This window comes from Dendrobates tinctorius, unplaced genomic scaffold, assembly GCF_039654945.1.
Source record: "Dendrobates tinctorius isolate UK_male_01 unplaced genomic scaffold, ASM3965494v1 ptg000366l, whole genome shotgun sequence".
In the NCBI taxonomy this organism is placed as follows: domain Eukaryota; kingdom Metazoa; phylum Chordata; class Amphibia; order Anura; family Dendrobatidae; genus Dendrobates; species Dendrobates tinctorius.
Window position 1 is genome coordinate 4,945,210 of NW_027362032.1, and position 16,931 is coordinate 4,962,140.

Here is a 16,931-nt window from a genome sequence, read left to right on the forward strand (position 1 = left end):
ACAACCTCCATATGCCAGATCACCCTGTATATGCCATGCACAACCTCCATATGCCAGCTCCCCCTGTATATGCCACGCACAACCTCCATATGCTACTTCCCCCCTGACATATACCATCAACCACCTCTCATATTTTTGCCTCTGTACAAAAAGCAGTATTCCTGGCCCTTCACCTCTGCAGCCCTGATAGTTACCAATGGATGATGTCACCACCCCACTCCCTTCCTTGCTGCAACACACCTGGTATACAGCAGGTCATCTTGTCTCCAGCAGCTTGTCGGGTCTTCAGTAGGCAGCAGCTCGTCGGGTCTACAGCAGGCAGCAGCTCGTCGGGTCTCCAGCAGGCAGCAGCTTGTCGGGTCTACAGCAGGCAGCAGCTCGTCGGGTCTACAGCAGGCAGCAGCTCGTCAGGATTCCAGGAGCTCGTCCGGTATCCTGTCCTGATCTCCTGCAGCTCTTCCGTTAAGCGCAACGTGACCATCCAAGACCTATTATGCTGGCAGTGAACAGTACAGCATCCGGCATAATAGGGCTTGTGATAGAGTGTAAATGGAGCTTAGCGGATAGCGCTGGTCTCTAATAAAATGGCGTCTGGCCACAACTACAGCTGTGAATTGAGCAGCCCACAGAGGCGTACCCAGTTCACAGCAGATGCGGCTGCAATGTTAGAGATAGGGTCGGTGTCCGACTGCTGTCTCCTATGCCCAGGGACTGCCGTATTTGAGGATGGAAAGTGTCGTTCAGCAGCCATTACAGACCTGCAAGGTAAAATGGCAGCGCCCAGTGGCTGCACTAAAAGAGTAAAAAATAAACATAACAGAGTCAAGCTTAGATGAAATCATATTCTTAGATCATTTTCATTTTTACAATAAATTATCAAAAATCACGGCACCTTCCCTTTCATCTCATTTCCACCTTGATAGTGACGCTCTCTTAGGATACATGTTACTCTATGATGGCACTTTTGCACATGGCCACTAGATGGCGCTACATTTGACATTTGCCTGAATTTTTATATCTACACATGATTTACACAAATTATATTTTCTTGTGGTAACTCTATACTATTTACCATTAGAAGCTGTGTATTTCTGTAATTATCTGTATGTATACATGATTACCACTTCTGTCTCTGTAAAAACAATCCCCTTTAACCCTTTCTGACATCGGGTGTAAATGTATGCGGATGTCGGGCTCCCTCCCTTTGATGTCTGCTCCAGCGCTGAGTCCACATCTTTTCTGGCACATGCCAGCAAGCGCGCCGGAAATCCCGCCCTTCAGTGACCCCGTCACGATTGTGGATCACTGATGGGTTAGCATGACAACCAGAGGTCTCCAGCAGAAGTCTATTTCTATGAGCGCTGCCCGCTAGCCGAAAATGCATGGACCAGGGATCATCCTGCCAAACTCCCGCTCTCCTTTTAACATGGGGAAAATGCTACTCAGGCAACACAGGCTGAAGGTAAAACAGAGTGGCAATGCTTTACTGAGCCACAAAACAGGCAGATAACACATAGAACAGTCCCAGCACAGTACCCAAGATGGGGCACATTACAGAGTCTCACCCTTCCACTGACCTGCCGGGATAATAGCAGCTGTGACTACAGATCTTCCAGAGTCACTACCGCACCTATGGCATGCACATAGAGGAGGTAATGATAAGCGTAAGAAGACGACAGTCCATACAAGACCAGTTGATCCGAGAATCACAACCTGACTTCTCCAAACATATCTATGGTTCAGCGATGGTCAATGCAGCAGATCTGTATTCTTCCAACCGAGGCTGAAAACCCCTAGGTTGTTTCCTGTAGAATCATAGATCTGTGTCCCTCGTAATGGTGCCATGATCTAAAAAGGCTGCTGTCCTGTCTCTGGTCCTTTTGAGATGTATAGATGTCTTGGCAGAATCTCTCTGGCTGTCTCTCTCTCTGTCTCTTTATACAGAGGCATGTAACCTATTTTTAGACTTAACAAGTGTCCCTCATTCAGTATTTACATAAAGGGTAAGAATGGAGATGAGATTATTATAGCATTACTTAGTTTTTCCCTCTCTGCTTTAGAAGTCATCAAACTGGCTCCATAATGCAATGTATAATTAGCGTATCAGCAATCATCACTAGTGATCAAGGATAAGCGCACAATAAAGTCAATATTACCGGCTTACACAAACAAAAGTCTGTTTTCTTGACCAACCAGAAATCAACACTTAAATTTAAAGCCAACATACAGATAACATTCTATTATTCTTCGTTTGATAAAAATAGTCGTCTGGTTAATTAAGATACAATGCTGTATATCTTCACAATGCCAAAAGTAAAAAATGTTTTTAAAAATAATAAAAAAATATAAAAGTTCAAATTACCCCCATTTCGCCCCATTCAAAATAAAACAATTAAAAAAAACATGCACATATTTGGTATCAACACGTTCAGAATTTCTTGATCTATCAATATAAAAAAAAAATTAACCTGATTGCTAAACGGCGTAATGAGAAAAAAAAGTCAAAACGCCACAAAGAGGTATTCTTGGTCTTTCTACAGTTGCATTGCCGGTGGAGTTAAAACGACCTGAAAACGCCTGGTGGTGTGAGTACGAGTTATACAATTATCTAAGAAGCTGATAGTAAGAACCCTTGGGATTCACAGCCAGCAGGAAGAGTCAGAATACTGCCGCTGATTGGGTGCAGGGCTCGTGTGATGTAACAACCTCACATAAGCCCCGGGACAGTGAGTCTCGACATCACTGAAGTGGAGCCGGCATACCAGCGGAGTATGAGTGTTTTTATTTTAATGAGGCCAAACATGAGGACTGAGCTCACTGAGAAAAAAAGATATATATACCGTATTTTTGGGACTATAGGACGCACCTAGGTTTTAGAGGAGGAAATTAGGAAAAAAATTGAAGCAAAAAATGTTAATTCTGTACTTAATATCCCGTATCCTGGTATGCATGGCCCCCTCATCCCTACCCTGGTATGCATGGCCCCCTCATCCCTACCCTGGTATGCATGGCCCCCTCATCCCTACCCAGGTATGCATGGATCCCTCATCCCTATCCTGGCTGGAATTATCACTCTCATCCTATACTAGTATGCATGGCCCCATCCCTATCCTGGTATACAGGGCCCTCATCTCGTCCTGGTACGCAGGGCCCCCATCCCTATTCTGGTATGATTGGCACCCATCTCGGTTCTGGCATGCATGGCCTAATCCTTATAATTGGCCACCACCCCCATCCTGGTATGCATGGCCCCATCAGAAAACATTAAAAACAACAAAATATTACACTTACCTATCCTGCGCTCCCTCACAGCGTCTGCTCCAGTGCCAGCAACTGCTTTATGCTTGTAAGCATCACATGGCAGGGACGTCATGCAATGCTCACAAGCAGAGCACAGCTGCCAGAGTACTCACCGGGACGGTTCATTGCAGAGAGCAGTAAGTATTCATTGCTCTTCAGTAGCACGCAGTGTCAGCCAGTGGAGTATGTGTGTTTTTATTTTATTGAGGCCAAACATGAGGAATGAGCTCACTGAGAAAAAAAAAATATATATACTGTATTTTGTGGACTATAGGATGCACCTAGGTTTTAGAGGAGGAAATTAGGTAAAAAATGTAGTAAATTCTTTACTTAATATCCCCTATCCTGGTATATACGGTCCCCTCTTCCCTACCCTGGTATACATGCCCCCTCATCCCTATCCTGGCATGCATGGATCCCTCATCCCTATCCTGGTATGCATGGATCTCTCATCCCTATCCTGGCATGCATGGCCCCTTCATCCCTACCCTGGTATGCATGACCCCCTCTTCCCTATCCTGGTATGCATGGCCCCCTCATCTCTATCCTGGTATGCATTGCCCCCTCATCCCTACCCTGGTATGCATGACCCCCTCTTCCCTATCCTGGTATGCATGGCCCCCTCATCTCTACCCTGTTATGCATGGACCCCTCATCCCTACCCTGGTATGCATGGCCCCCTCATCTCTACCCTGGTATGCATGACCCCCTCTTCCCTATCCTGGTATACATGACCCCCTCATCCCTATCCTGGTATGCATGGCCCCCTCATCCCTACCCTGGTATGCATGACTCCTCATTCCCATCCTATTATGCATGCCTCCTCATCCCTATCCTGGCAGTAATTATCGCCCTCATCCCTATACTATTATGCATGGCCCCATCCCTATCCTGATATGCAGGGCCCCATCCCTATTATGGTATGATTGGCCCCCATTGTGGTCCTGGTATGTATGGCCCAATCCTTATAATTGGCCACCACCCCCATCCGGGTATGCATGGCCCCATCAGAAGACATTAAAAAAAAACCATTACACTTACCTATCCTTGCGCTCCCTCACAGCGTCTGCTCCAATGCCAGCAACTGCTTTATGCCTGTAAGCAGCACATGGCAGGGACGTCATGCGTTGTTCTCAAGCAGAGCGCAGCTGCCGGAGTACTCACCGGGACTGTGCGCACAGAGAGCAGTGAGCATTCATTGCTCTTCAGTAGCGCGCAGTGTCAGCCACCGGCTTCCTGCTGGCATGAATATTCACTGGATTCATTCATTCATCAGGAGACTATTTAATATTGAACTATATTCAAGCGGGACTAGACGAAGAAAACCCTAAAATCATGTATCATGTTAACCGAAACAGTCAGAAAACTAGCCCCATATTGGGCGACCTCAGACTATATACTGTGTAAGTTTATAAGCCCCTCCAGTGTCAGGAATAGATAGTATGTGAAAATACAGTATATACCGCTCAGGGAACACTTACCTTTCAGAGATAATTTCCATATTCATACTAAATAATGGCACAGATCTCCCAGACATTATGATTGCACATATCCCTAGTCTTTATACCGATATTGCACTCATTCCCTGAGAGACCGCAGCATGGCCATTAGTTAGAAGCTGCTAATGATCTTTGGAGCAGGTAAGTTTTCCCTGAGTGGTACATATTGGGCCGTCTGAAGACTGAGTTTAGTCTAGGACAATTTGTCTGCACTACTAATTATCAGCAGTTACATTACCAAACTAGGGCAGTCCCTATAGGAGAAAAACACAAGAATTATACTGTATTGTCACATACTATCTATTCCTGACACTGGAGGGGCTTATAAACTTAGACAGTATATAGTTTCATGGGTTTTTTGTCTAGTCTCGCTTGAATATAGGTCAATATTAAAGAGTCTCCTGATGAGTCGCCTTTGGAGAGAACGATGAAACCCTCAGAGATGAGAGGCTTGGAGAGTGAGTGTGTATACGTCACCTCACCCTATACACTGAACTGTGGGGTACATATTTTTTCTCTTAGTCACCTACTGATTAACTTTCAGGGGGTGAATTATGGGTGTAGTTTTACATTTGGAATTAATAAAGTTTAGTTTTATCCTTTTGTCAGCAAACATGAGGAATGACAAGAGACAACCCATTTAAGAAGATTCAGTTTTGGTTAAAACTATTCCAACATTATGAATATAAAAAAGTCTTCTCCCCTATGTGACGTCTCTGATGTTTATTAACAACTGATTTCCAAGTAAAATATTTCCCACATTAAGAAAATGAAAATGGCTCCTTCTTTATGTGACTGCTCTGATGTCTAACAAGAAGCGCTTTCCGGTTAAAATATTTCCCACATTCTGAACATGAAAAAGGCTTCTCCCCTGTGTGGGTTCTCTGGTGCTTAACCAAATGTGATTTCTGGTTAAAACATTTCCCACATTCTGAACATGAAAAAGGCTTCTCCCCTGTGTGAATTCTCTGGTGTGTAACAAGAAGCACTTTCCGGCTAAAACATTTCCCACATACTGAACATAAAAAAGGCTTCTCCCCTGTGTGAATTCTTTGATGTTGCTCAAGATCCCTCTTATAGTTAAAACATTTCCCACATTCTGAACATGAAAAAGGCTTTTCCCCTGTGTGAGTTCTCTGGTGTGTAACAAGAAGCACTTTCCGGGTAAAACATTTCCCACATACTGAACATAAAAAAGGCTTCTCCCCTGTGTGAATTCTTTGATGTTGCTCAAGATCCCTCTTATAGTTAAAACATTTCCCACATTCTGAACATGAAAAAGGCTTCTCCCCTGTGTGAATTCTCTGGTGTGTAACAAGAAGCACTTTCCGGCTAAAACATTTCCCACATATTGAACATAAAAAAGGCTTCTCCCCTGTGTGAATTCTTTGATGTTGCTCAAGATCCCTCTTATAGTTAAAACATTTCCCACATTCTGAACATGAAAAAGGCTTTTCCCCTGTGTGGGTTCTCTGATGGTTCACAAAATATGATTTATGTGTAAAACATTTCCCACATTCTGAACAGTAAAAAGGCTTCTCCCCTGTGTGAGTTCTTTGGTGCCTAACAAAATGTGATTTCCATGTAAAACATTTCCCACATTCTGAACATGAAAAAGGCTTGTCTCCTGTGTGAGCTCTCTGATGGTTCACAAAATATGATTTATGTGTAAAACATTTCCCACATTCTGAACAGTAAAAAGGCTTCTCCCCTGTGTGAGTTCTCTGGTGCCTAACAAAATGTGATTTCCATGTAAAACATTTCCCACATTCTGAACATGAATATGACTTCTTTGCTTTAGGACCAGTTTGTTTTTTAATGCCTCTTTTGTGACTTTGATTTTCCTTAGTAGTCAGTAATGAATCAGAAGATGGGACCTGTTTCATAGGATCAGATAAGAGATCTTTCCTGTGAATGGATGATGGTATATCTGGAGTAACAGCAATCACTTCAGTTGTATCTTGTAGGATCTCAAGATCATCAGATTTGAAAATTGAAGATGTCAGCTGTCCCTCTGATCTCCTGGTACAGTCATCTGCTAAGATAAAAAACAATTATTATTTTCTAATAAAATATCCTTGAGTTTTATATTTTTGAACATTTCTACTTAGCTTGCCATTTTTACAGACAGTTTATGTAAAAAACTTTAATTATTTACCAAGACAATGACAGTTCACAGTCTAATAGAAAACCTTGTTGGATGAACCAGTAGTGTGTGGTGTTCAACTGTTGGTTCATTCTGCCTCCCAAATGTCGAATAAAAAGAATCCAATCAATGTTATGTAGGCGAAAATAATACCAATTCTCATCTCACAAAAAACAAGTCCCCACTCAGGTCCATCATCTGTCAATGGAGAAACAGAGGTTCCCGCACTATTAGTGGCTCAAAGGCTGTTGAAAACCAACAAGGTTTCTATAACCCAATCCGGCAAAATCCGCTCTCACTTCGGAGTCTTGCAGTGTGCGCAAACAACATTTAGGATCCCTGTATTTAGCAATATTATAGTGAGAAGAATCCACTTAATTTGCGGTGTCTCCTGGAGCACAATCTGGGCACTATGTGCTGGGTAATAAAATGGCAAATGTGTAATTTTCACTCTCCAACATCCACTAAGTGTTAATTTCCGGGAAGTGGCTGTGGAGTCAAAATATTCACTCCTCCTACACACGTGGTCTAAATTGTTGGTACCCCTCATTTAGTTACAGAAAAACCCACAATGGTCACAGAAATAACTTGAATCTTACAAAAGTAATAATAAATCAAAAATCTATGAAAATGAACAAATGAAAGTCAGACATTGCTTTCCAGCCATGCTTCCACAGAATGAAAAAAATTAAACTCATGAAATAGGCCTGGACAGAAATGATGGTACCCTTAACTTAACCGCTTCATGACTGCCAACGGTAGATAAACGTCAGCACTAGCAGGGCTTTGTGCAGAGCCGACATTTGCCTATGGTCGGAGGTTTCATAGAATCATAGAATCGTAGAGTTGGAAGTGACCTCCTGGGCCATCTGGTCCAACCCCCTGCTCAAAGCAGGATTCGCTAAATCATTCCAGACAGATGTCTGTCCAACCTCTGTTTAAAGACTTCTATTGAAGGAGAACTCATAGAATCATAGAATCATAGAATCGTAGAGTTGGAAGGGACCTCCTGGGCCATCTGGTCCAACCCCCTGCTCAAAGCAGGATTCGCTAAATCATCCCAGTCAGATGTCTGTCCAGCCTCTGTTTGAAGACTTCCATTGAAGGAGAACTCACAACTTCTCGTGGCAGCCTGTTCCACTCATTGATCACTCTAACTGTCAAAAAGTTTTTTCTAATATCTAATCTGTGTCTCCTCCCATTCAGTTTCATCCCATTGCTTCTAGTCTTTCCTTGTGCAAATGAGAATAAAGTTGATCCTTCTACAATGTGACAGCCCTTTAGATATTTGTAGACAGCTATTAAGTCTCCTCTCAGTCTTCTCTTTTGCAAACTAAACATTCCCAAATCCTGCAACCTTTCCTCATAAGACAGGGTTTGCAGACCGGTCACCATTCTGGTCGCTCTTTTCTGAACTTGCTCCAGTTTGTTGATGTCTTATTTAAAATGTGGTGCCCAAAACTGGACACAATATTCCAGATGAGGTCTGACCAAAGAGGAGTAGAGGGAAATAATGACTTCACGTGATCTAGACTGTATGCTTCTGTTAATACATCCTAGAATTGCATTTGCCTTTTTTGCTGCTGCATCACACTGTTGACTCATATTCAGTCTGTGATCTATTAGTATACCCAAGTCTTTTTCACATGTGCTGTCACTTAGCCATATTCCTCCCATTCTATATATGCTTTTTTCATTTTTATTGCCCAGATGTAGTACTTTGCTTTTCTCCCTGTTAAAAACCATTCTGTTAGTTGCTGCCCACTTCTCCAGTTTATTTAAATCTTTTTGAATCCTCTCTCTCTCTTCTCTAGTATTAGCTATCCCTCCTAGCTTTGTGTCATCAGCAAATTTAATCAGTTTACCCTCAATTCCTTCATCTAAATCGTTGATAAAGATGTTGAACAATACAGGGCCCAGGACAGAGCCCTGTGGTACCCCACTTGAGACATTCTTCCAACTGGATGTGCAGCCATTTACGACCACTCTTTGGGTCCGATCACTAAGCCAGTTATGAATCCACCTAACAGTTGCCTTGTCCATTCCATACTTAGTCATTTTTTCAATAAGGATTGTATGAGAGACTTTGTCAAATGCTTTGCTGAAGTCAAGATATACTATAGCTACAGCATTTCCTTGATCCACCCAATCAGTGATACCATCATAGAAGGAAATTAAGTTAGTCTGACATGACTTATTAGTTACAAACCCATGCTGACTCTGTTTAATCACTTCATTCTTATCCAGGTATTGACATACATGTTGTTTAATAATTTGTTCAAAGATCTTTCCTGGTATAGAAGTCAGACTCACCGGCCTATAGTTGCCTGGGTTCACCTTCTTCCCCTTTTTGAAGATAGGAACAACATTTGCTCTTCTCCAGTCTTCTGGCACTTCTCCTGTTCTCCAAGAATTTTCAAAGATTATGGAGAGGGGTTCAAAAATTTCTTCTGCTATCTCCTTCAGTACTCTGGGGTGTAATTCATCTGGACCTGGAGACTTGAATTCATTTAGGTTAGCTAAGTGTTTCCTCACTATCTTTCTGTTTATAGATATCCTGGATTCTTCTATTCCCTTAATAGGACAGTGAATAACAGTTGGTGTTACATTTCCTTTCTGAGAGAAAACAGATGCAAAATAGGAATTTAAAAGTTCAGCCTTCTCAACATCCTGTCTTACCATTTCATCATTTTCATCCTGTAAAAATCCTATAGCATCTTTGACTTTTCTTTTACTTTTGACATATCCCTAAAATCCTTTATTATTGCTTTTGACATCTCTTGCAAGCCTCAATTCATTGTCAGCTTTAAATAATCTGATTTGTGCCCTGCAGGTTCTGCAGACAGCATTATATTCTTCTTTAGATATGCCTCCCTCTTTCCATTTTATAAACATTTTTTTCTTCCTTTTTAGCATGTGCTTAAGTTCTGTGTTCATCCATCCTGGTTTCCTTAAATGCTTCCTATTTTTCCCTCTTTTCGGAATTGTTAACAACTGTGCTTTGAGAATTTCATTTTTCAAGATTTCCCATCCTTCCTGGACATTTTTGTCTTTAAGGATATCCAGCCATTGGATCCCTCCAATTATCTTTCTGAATCCATTAAAATCTGCCTTTCTGAAATCTAACCTTGACGTCTGAGTCTTCACAGGTCTTCCTCCTCTAGTTATCCAAAATTCTAAAATAGCATGGTCGCTACCTCCTAGGGTTCCAGCCACTTTTACCTCCTCAACCATTTCCTCCCTGTTTATAAGGATTAGATGCACCACCTCTCGTGGCAGCTTGTTCCACTCATTGATCACTCTGTCAAAAAGTTTTTTCTAATATCTAATCTGTGTCTCCTCCCATTCAGTTTCATCCCATTGCTTTTAGTCTTTCCTTGTGCAAATGAGAATAAAGTTGATCCTTCTACAATGTGACAGCCCTTGAGATATTTGTAGAGTTATTAAGTCTCCTCTCAGTCTTCTCTTTTGCAAGCTAAACATTCCCAAATCCTGCAACCTTTCCTCATAAGACAGGGTTTGCAGACCGGTCACCATTCTGGTCGCTCTTTTCTGAACTTGCTCCAGTTTGTTGATGTCTTTTTTAAAATGTGGTGCCCAAAACTGGACACAATATTCCAGATGAGGTCTGACCAAAGAGGAGTAGAGGGAAATAATGACTTCACGTGATCTAGACTGTATGCTTCTGTTAATACATCCTAGAATTGCATTTGCCTTTTTTTCTGCTGCATCACACTGTTGACTCATATTCAGTCTGTGATCTATTAGTATACCCAAGACTTTTTCACATGAGCTGTTGCTTAGCCCTATTCCTCCCATTCTGTATATGCTTTTTTTATTTTTATTGCCCAGATGTAGTACTTTGCATTTTTCCCTGTTAAAAACCATTCTGTTAGTTGCTGCCCACTGCTCCAATTTATTTATATTTTTTTGAATCCTCTCTCTCTCTTCTCTAGTATTAGCTATCCCTCCTAGCTTTGTGTCATCAGCAAATTTAATCAGTTTACCCTCAATTCCTTCATCTAAATAGTTGATAAAGATGTTGAACAATACAGGGCCCAGGACAGAGCCCTGTGGTACCCCACTTGAGACATTCTTCCAACTGGATGTGCAGTCATTTAGGACCACTCTTTGGGTCCGATCACTAAGCCAGTTATGAATCCACCTAACAGTTGCCTATCGTGCTGATCGGGAACCCCACGCACCTTATAGCCAGGGCTGGCATTAGGGGCAGGCAGACCAGGCATCTGCCTAGGGCCCCCGTTCCCCCAGGGGCCCCCAGCTAGCAGCACATCACACAGATGCAATGGGGCCTGTGAGGCAGGGGAGCCCGCCAGCTGCCAGCACTGACCCCCCTCCACCACCACACTGAACTATACCGGCATCTGTTGGTACAGTTCTAAGCAATGCTGGAGGAGAGAGTGTTAGCTGATGCTCCCTCTCCCATCATTCCCCGCTCTGCCTCTGACACTGCGGGTGCGCGATGATGTCATCACGCACTCACTGTGTGCCAGGCAGTGCATCGGCAGCTGCTGAGACAAGAGCCAGGAGCAGCGCAGGCATGAGAGGTGAGGATAGTGTTTTTTTTACTATAACAGTGACTACTGGACTTTGGGGCCATTCTCGGGGGGGGAAGATGTGGGCTGTGCTATATACTATGCGGGCTGTGTTACATACTGTGCGTGCTGTGTTACATACTATGCGGGCTGTGCTATATACTATGCTGGCTGTGCTATATACTATGGGGGCTTTGCTATATACTATGCAGGCTGTTCTATATATTATGAGGGCTGTGCTATATGGGCAGTGCTATATACTATGCGGGCTGTGCTCTATACTATGCGGGCTGTGCTATATACTATGAGGCCTATGCTATACACTATGTGGGCTGGGTTATATATGTGGGCTGGGTTATATATGTGGGCTGGGTTATATATTATTGGGGGTATATTATATTCTATGGGGGGAGGCTGTGTTATATACTATGGGCGGTATATTTTAATCTATGGGGAAGCTGTGTTATATACTATGGGGGGCTACATTATATACTATATGGAGGAGGGCTGTTTTATATTCTATGGGGGGCTACATTATATTCTATTGGGGTTGTATTAGATTTTATGAGGGAGGATGGCATCATACTCTTTGAAGGACCTACATTATATTCTATGGGGAGGTGGGCTGTATTATATTCTATTTGGGGCTACATTATATTCTATGGGGTGCTGTATTATATTTATATTCTATGAGGGGTGATTGCATTTTTTTTCTATGGGGGGTTACATTATACTCTGTGGGGTGGCTGCATTATGCTCTATGGGGTAGCTGCATTATACTATATGTGGGCTGCATTACACTGTATCAAGGACTATGGGGAATACATTATGCTATATGAAGAACTATGGGGTGCATTATACTATGGAAGTGAATTGTACTACATAGATGACTATGGTGGTGTATTATACTATATGGGGCACTATGAGGACTGAGGAGGACTGAGCAGTGTATTATACTATATGGAGGACTATGAGGAGTGTATTATACTATATGGAGGACTATGAGGAGTGTATTATACTATATGGAGGACTATGAGGAGTGTATTATACTATATGGAGGACTATGGGGAGTGTATTATACTATATGGAGGACTATGGGGAGTGTATTATACTATATGGAGGACTATGGGGAGTGTATTATACTATATGGAGGACTATGGGGAGTGTATTATACTATATGGAGGACTATGGGGAGTGTATTATACTATATGGAGGACTGTGAGGAGTGTATTATACTATATGGAGGACTATGAGGAGTGTATTATACTATATGGAGGACTATGGGGAGTGTATTATACTATATGGAGGACTATGGGGAGTGTATTATACTATATGGAGGACTATGGGGAGTGTATTATACTATATGGAGGACTATGGGGTGTGCATTTTACAATATGGAAGACTGTGGTGCACATTATAATATATGGCGGACTATGGGGTGTATTATACTAAACAAGCAAAATGCTGCATATTCATCGAGTGATTGGATTGTTTAAGCCGGAACAAAAACCATTGTTCTCAGCAGCAAATCGCCGGTGTAAACTGTAGATGAGCGGCTTGATGCCATACATGATACTGTCTGGGGACAGATTGATCTAATAGTGATTGTTCTGTCCCCATCATTCTTTCTCAGATGGTGGAAAGAGGCTGGGAAACAAGTGTGGAACGATTTCTATATTGACGATCACACTCATTTAGCGTCCTGAACTCAGCGAATGTAACTACAACCAAAATGCTTCTCTGTGATGTGCCATCTGTCAGCATTTGGGCCCCATTTTACACTTTGCCTAGGGCCCCACTTTGCCTAAAACTGGCCCTGCTTATAAAGAGGGGATTCTGGCGCACAACGCTTCCTGTGACCCCTGACCTCATCGAGACCTGATTGGTTCAGGTCCTGATGATGTCAGCGTCACACCAGCCAATGAGACAAATCATTGGAGAGTTTGTTGTAGCAGTGAACTTTCCCGGGTGATCTACCCCATAAAAACCGCTGCTTCTCCTCAGATCTCCTGTCAGTGAGAGATTAGAGGAGAAACAGTGTCACAAGTGCTGCTGGGAACAGCTGTGTCAGTCAGCGATTGTGCTATAAAGTAACAATACAGATAAGGCAGGTTAGGGTTAGTGCTATAGTTAGGGTCAGTGTTGGGGCTAAAGAATTAGGCTTTTCTCAATTGCTTCCCCAATAATTTGGTCACGTCAATCACGTCGTAGTTTTCTATTTCCGGTAAAAAAATAAAAATGAATAAAATGGCCCGTCAGTATTATAGTGCAGAGGAGGCTCAGGCTGGTTTCACACTTGCATTTTTTTGCGTTGCTTTTTAGCCCAAAAAAAAACGCATGCGTTTTTTCCCCTATACTTTAACATGGGTGTGCATACATATGCGCACGCGTTTTTTTGCAGTGTGCGCTCGGGCGCACAAAATGCATCCTGTTATATTTTTTTGTGCGTCCGACTTGCCCCCAAAAAACGCATACGCACGCAATGTGCTTTTTTACAGCAAAACATCTATTAAAGTCTATGGGTGCGTATACGTGCTCATTGCAATGCGCACCTATGCGCAAAAAAACTCATGCGTTTTTTTTCTATAAAATGCACCAAAACCTGCAAAAAACGCACTCAAACTCATGATGCATTTTTTCATGCGTTTGTGTGCGCAAAAAACGCGCAGCAAAAAAACGCAAGTGTGAAAGTAGCCTTATGCACTTTTATGTTCTGACAGCGAAGAAAGTGCAGGGTCAGATGGAGATGTGGATTTCGAGGGCTTTAGTATTTTTATCAGAGTGTGTGCGAATCAGTTGTGCACTGTCTTCCAGCACCTGTTTAACTGGAGCTTACAATCACAGAGAGTACCAGTTCTATGGAAGACTTCTTGCCTGGTGCCGGTTCCCAAGACTACCTTCCCGAGCTCCCATAATGACTATAGACCGGTGGCCTTAACATCGCATGTGATGAAGTCCTTGGAGAGAATTGTACTTGCCTACTTGTGTCCGAGGGTGTCTGCTTTTACGGACCCCCTTCAGTTTGCGTATCGGCAGAGTCTGGGGGTGGACGATGCTGTAGCGTATCTACTACAAACAGTACATTCCTTTTTGGACAATGATAGAACCACTGTGCGTGCCATGTTCTTCGATTTCTCCAGTGCATTCAACACCTTACAGCCACTATTATTACGTAAAAAGCTGGTTGAAATGGCGGTTGATGAGGGACTAGTGAATTGGATCATTGATTATCTGTCGGACAGGCCACAGTTTGTGAGGTTGGGGGCGGCCGTATCGGATAGTGTGCGGAGTAGTGTTGGAGCCCCTCAGGGAACGGTGCTGTCGCCATTCCTTTTTACGTTATACACAGCTGATTTTCAGTATAAATCAGACCTTTGTCACCTTCAGAAGTACTCTGATGACTCAGTGATAGTCGGAGGTATTGAGAGAGACCGGGGGGAGGAGGAATACAGAAGGGTGGTTTTGGACTTTGTTGACTGGTGCCAGGCTAACCATTTAGAACTCAACGTAAAGAAAACCAGGGAGCTGGTGTTGAGTTATGGAAGGTGCATGAAGGATTGCTTACCTATCACTATTGATGGTCAGGATGTGGAGATGGTGGAGAATTTCAAATATTTGGGGGTTCACCTGGACAGCAAGCTTGATTGGAGGTGCCATATGGAGAAGGTTTGCAAGAAAGGGATGAGTAGACTTTACTTCCTAAGGAAGTTAAGGTCGTTTAATGTGTGTAGCAAAATGCTTGAAATGTTCTACCAATCCATTGTGGCGAGTGCAATCTTTGATGCAATTATATGCTGGGGTAGTAGTGTGCGCACAGCTGACGCGAATAAGCTGAATAAACTTATCAAGAAGGCTAGTGCGGCGGTGGGTCTACAACTCAGGACTTTCGAGGAGGTATTAGAGGATAGAATTACTAAGAAATGCAAGGCTATAATGAGCAACAATACACACCCGCTCTATGAACTGTTTGCGAAGCAAAAGAGCACATTCAGCAAGCGTCTACTCCAACTAATGTGTAAAAAGGAAAGATATAGAAAATCGTTTGTTCCGACAGCTGTGGGGATGTTTAACAAATGTATAAGTGTAAAGCATCCCAAGACTAAATGAAGTTCAAAGTGTATGGGGGGGAATTGGTGAGTTACAAGTACCAGTCTATCCGCATCTGCTGTCCATATAGACTTATTTTGTAAAGTGTGTATTGTTCTTGTAATGTTCTTGATCTTTGTTCTGCTGCTGTAATACTGTAATTTCCTCCGGGATCAATAAAGTTTATCTAATCTAATCTAATCTAATCTATCCTGAGCTTGATCCCCACAGATGCCACAAGGGCCACTGCAGACCAACAGGGATCCACTACTCCAAAACCTGTGTCTGTCATTGACTACAACAAATATATGGGGTGTGGACCTTGCAGATCAGGTTCTACAGCCATACCAGGTATCAAGAAAATCATAGATCTGGTATAAAAAGTTAGTCATGTATTTGTTTCAGGTGGCCACATATAATTCTTTTGTATTATACAAAAAAGCCGGAAATGCAGATACTTTCCTTCATTATCAGGAAAAGGTCACTGAAAATCTTGTTTTTGATAATTTTGTCCCCGCCAATCCTGTAGAATCTGAAGATATGAGAAGACTCACTGAGCGACATTTTATTGCACTCATCCCAGTAACTGAAACAAGAAAGAACCCCCAGAGAAGATGTCGTGTATGTTCCTAGAGAGGAATGAGGCATGATCCCCGCTATTATTACCCACAATGCCCATCATTGCCAGCCTTATGCCTCCATGACTGCTTTACAATCTTCCACACAGAACCACGTTTTTGAACTGTTTTGACATTCAAGCATTTGGATTATTTAGTGACAGACACATTTGAGTAGAGCTGACTTAACAATTTCCGGGGGTAGGTGGGGGGAGGTCTCCAGAGACACAAGCTGGGCACAATATATTAGGCACTACAATGACATTTTTGCAATTTTTGCTCTGAAATTTCCACTACGAGTTTCTGGAAATCATCCATGTAGTGAAAATGGTCACTATAATAATAATCTTTATTTTTATATAGTGCTAACATATTCCGCACATACAGTTTGCACACATTATCATCACTGTCCCCGATGGGGCTCACAATCTAAATTCCCTATCAGTATGTCTTTAGAATGTGGGAGGAAACCGGAGACCAGGAGGAAACCCACGCAAACACGGGGAGAACATACAAACTCCTTGCAGATGTTGTCCTTGGTGAGCCACCGTGCCACCCCCTGTCCATAGATGAATTCCCAGAGGGGTGTCATTTCCAAAACGGGGTCACTTTAGGGGGGATTCTGTTGTTCTGGCACTTAGCGGCTCTCCAAAGTACCATAACAGCAGAATCCCCCCTGAAGTGACCCCATTTGGGAAATGACCCCCCTCTGTGAATTCATCTATGG

General features: G+C 42.7%; 1 pseudogene; it reads right to left on the reverse strand.

Annotated features, from left to right (window-relative positions):
- Positions 1-5,438: 5,438 nt before the first annotated feature.
- Positions 5,439-16,931, reverse strand: part of LOC141075649 (uncharacterized) — a 112,312-nt pseudogene continuing 100,819 nt past the window's right edge.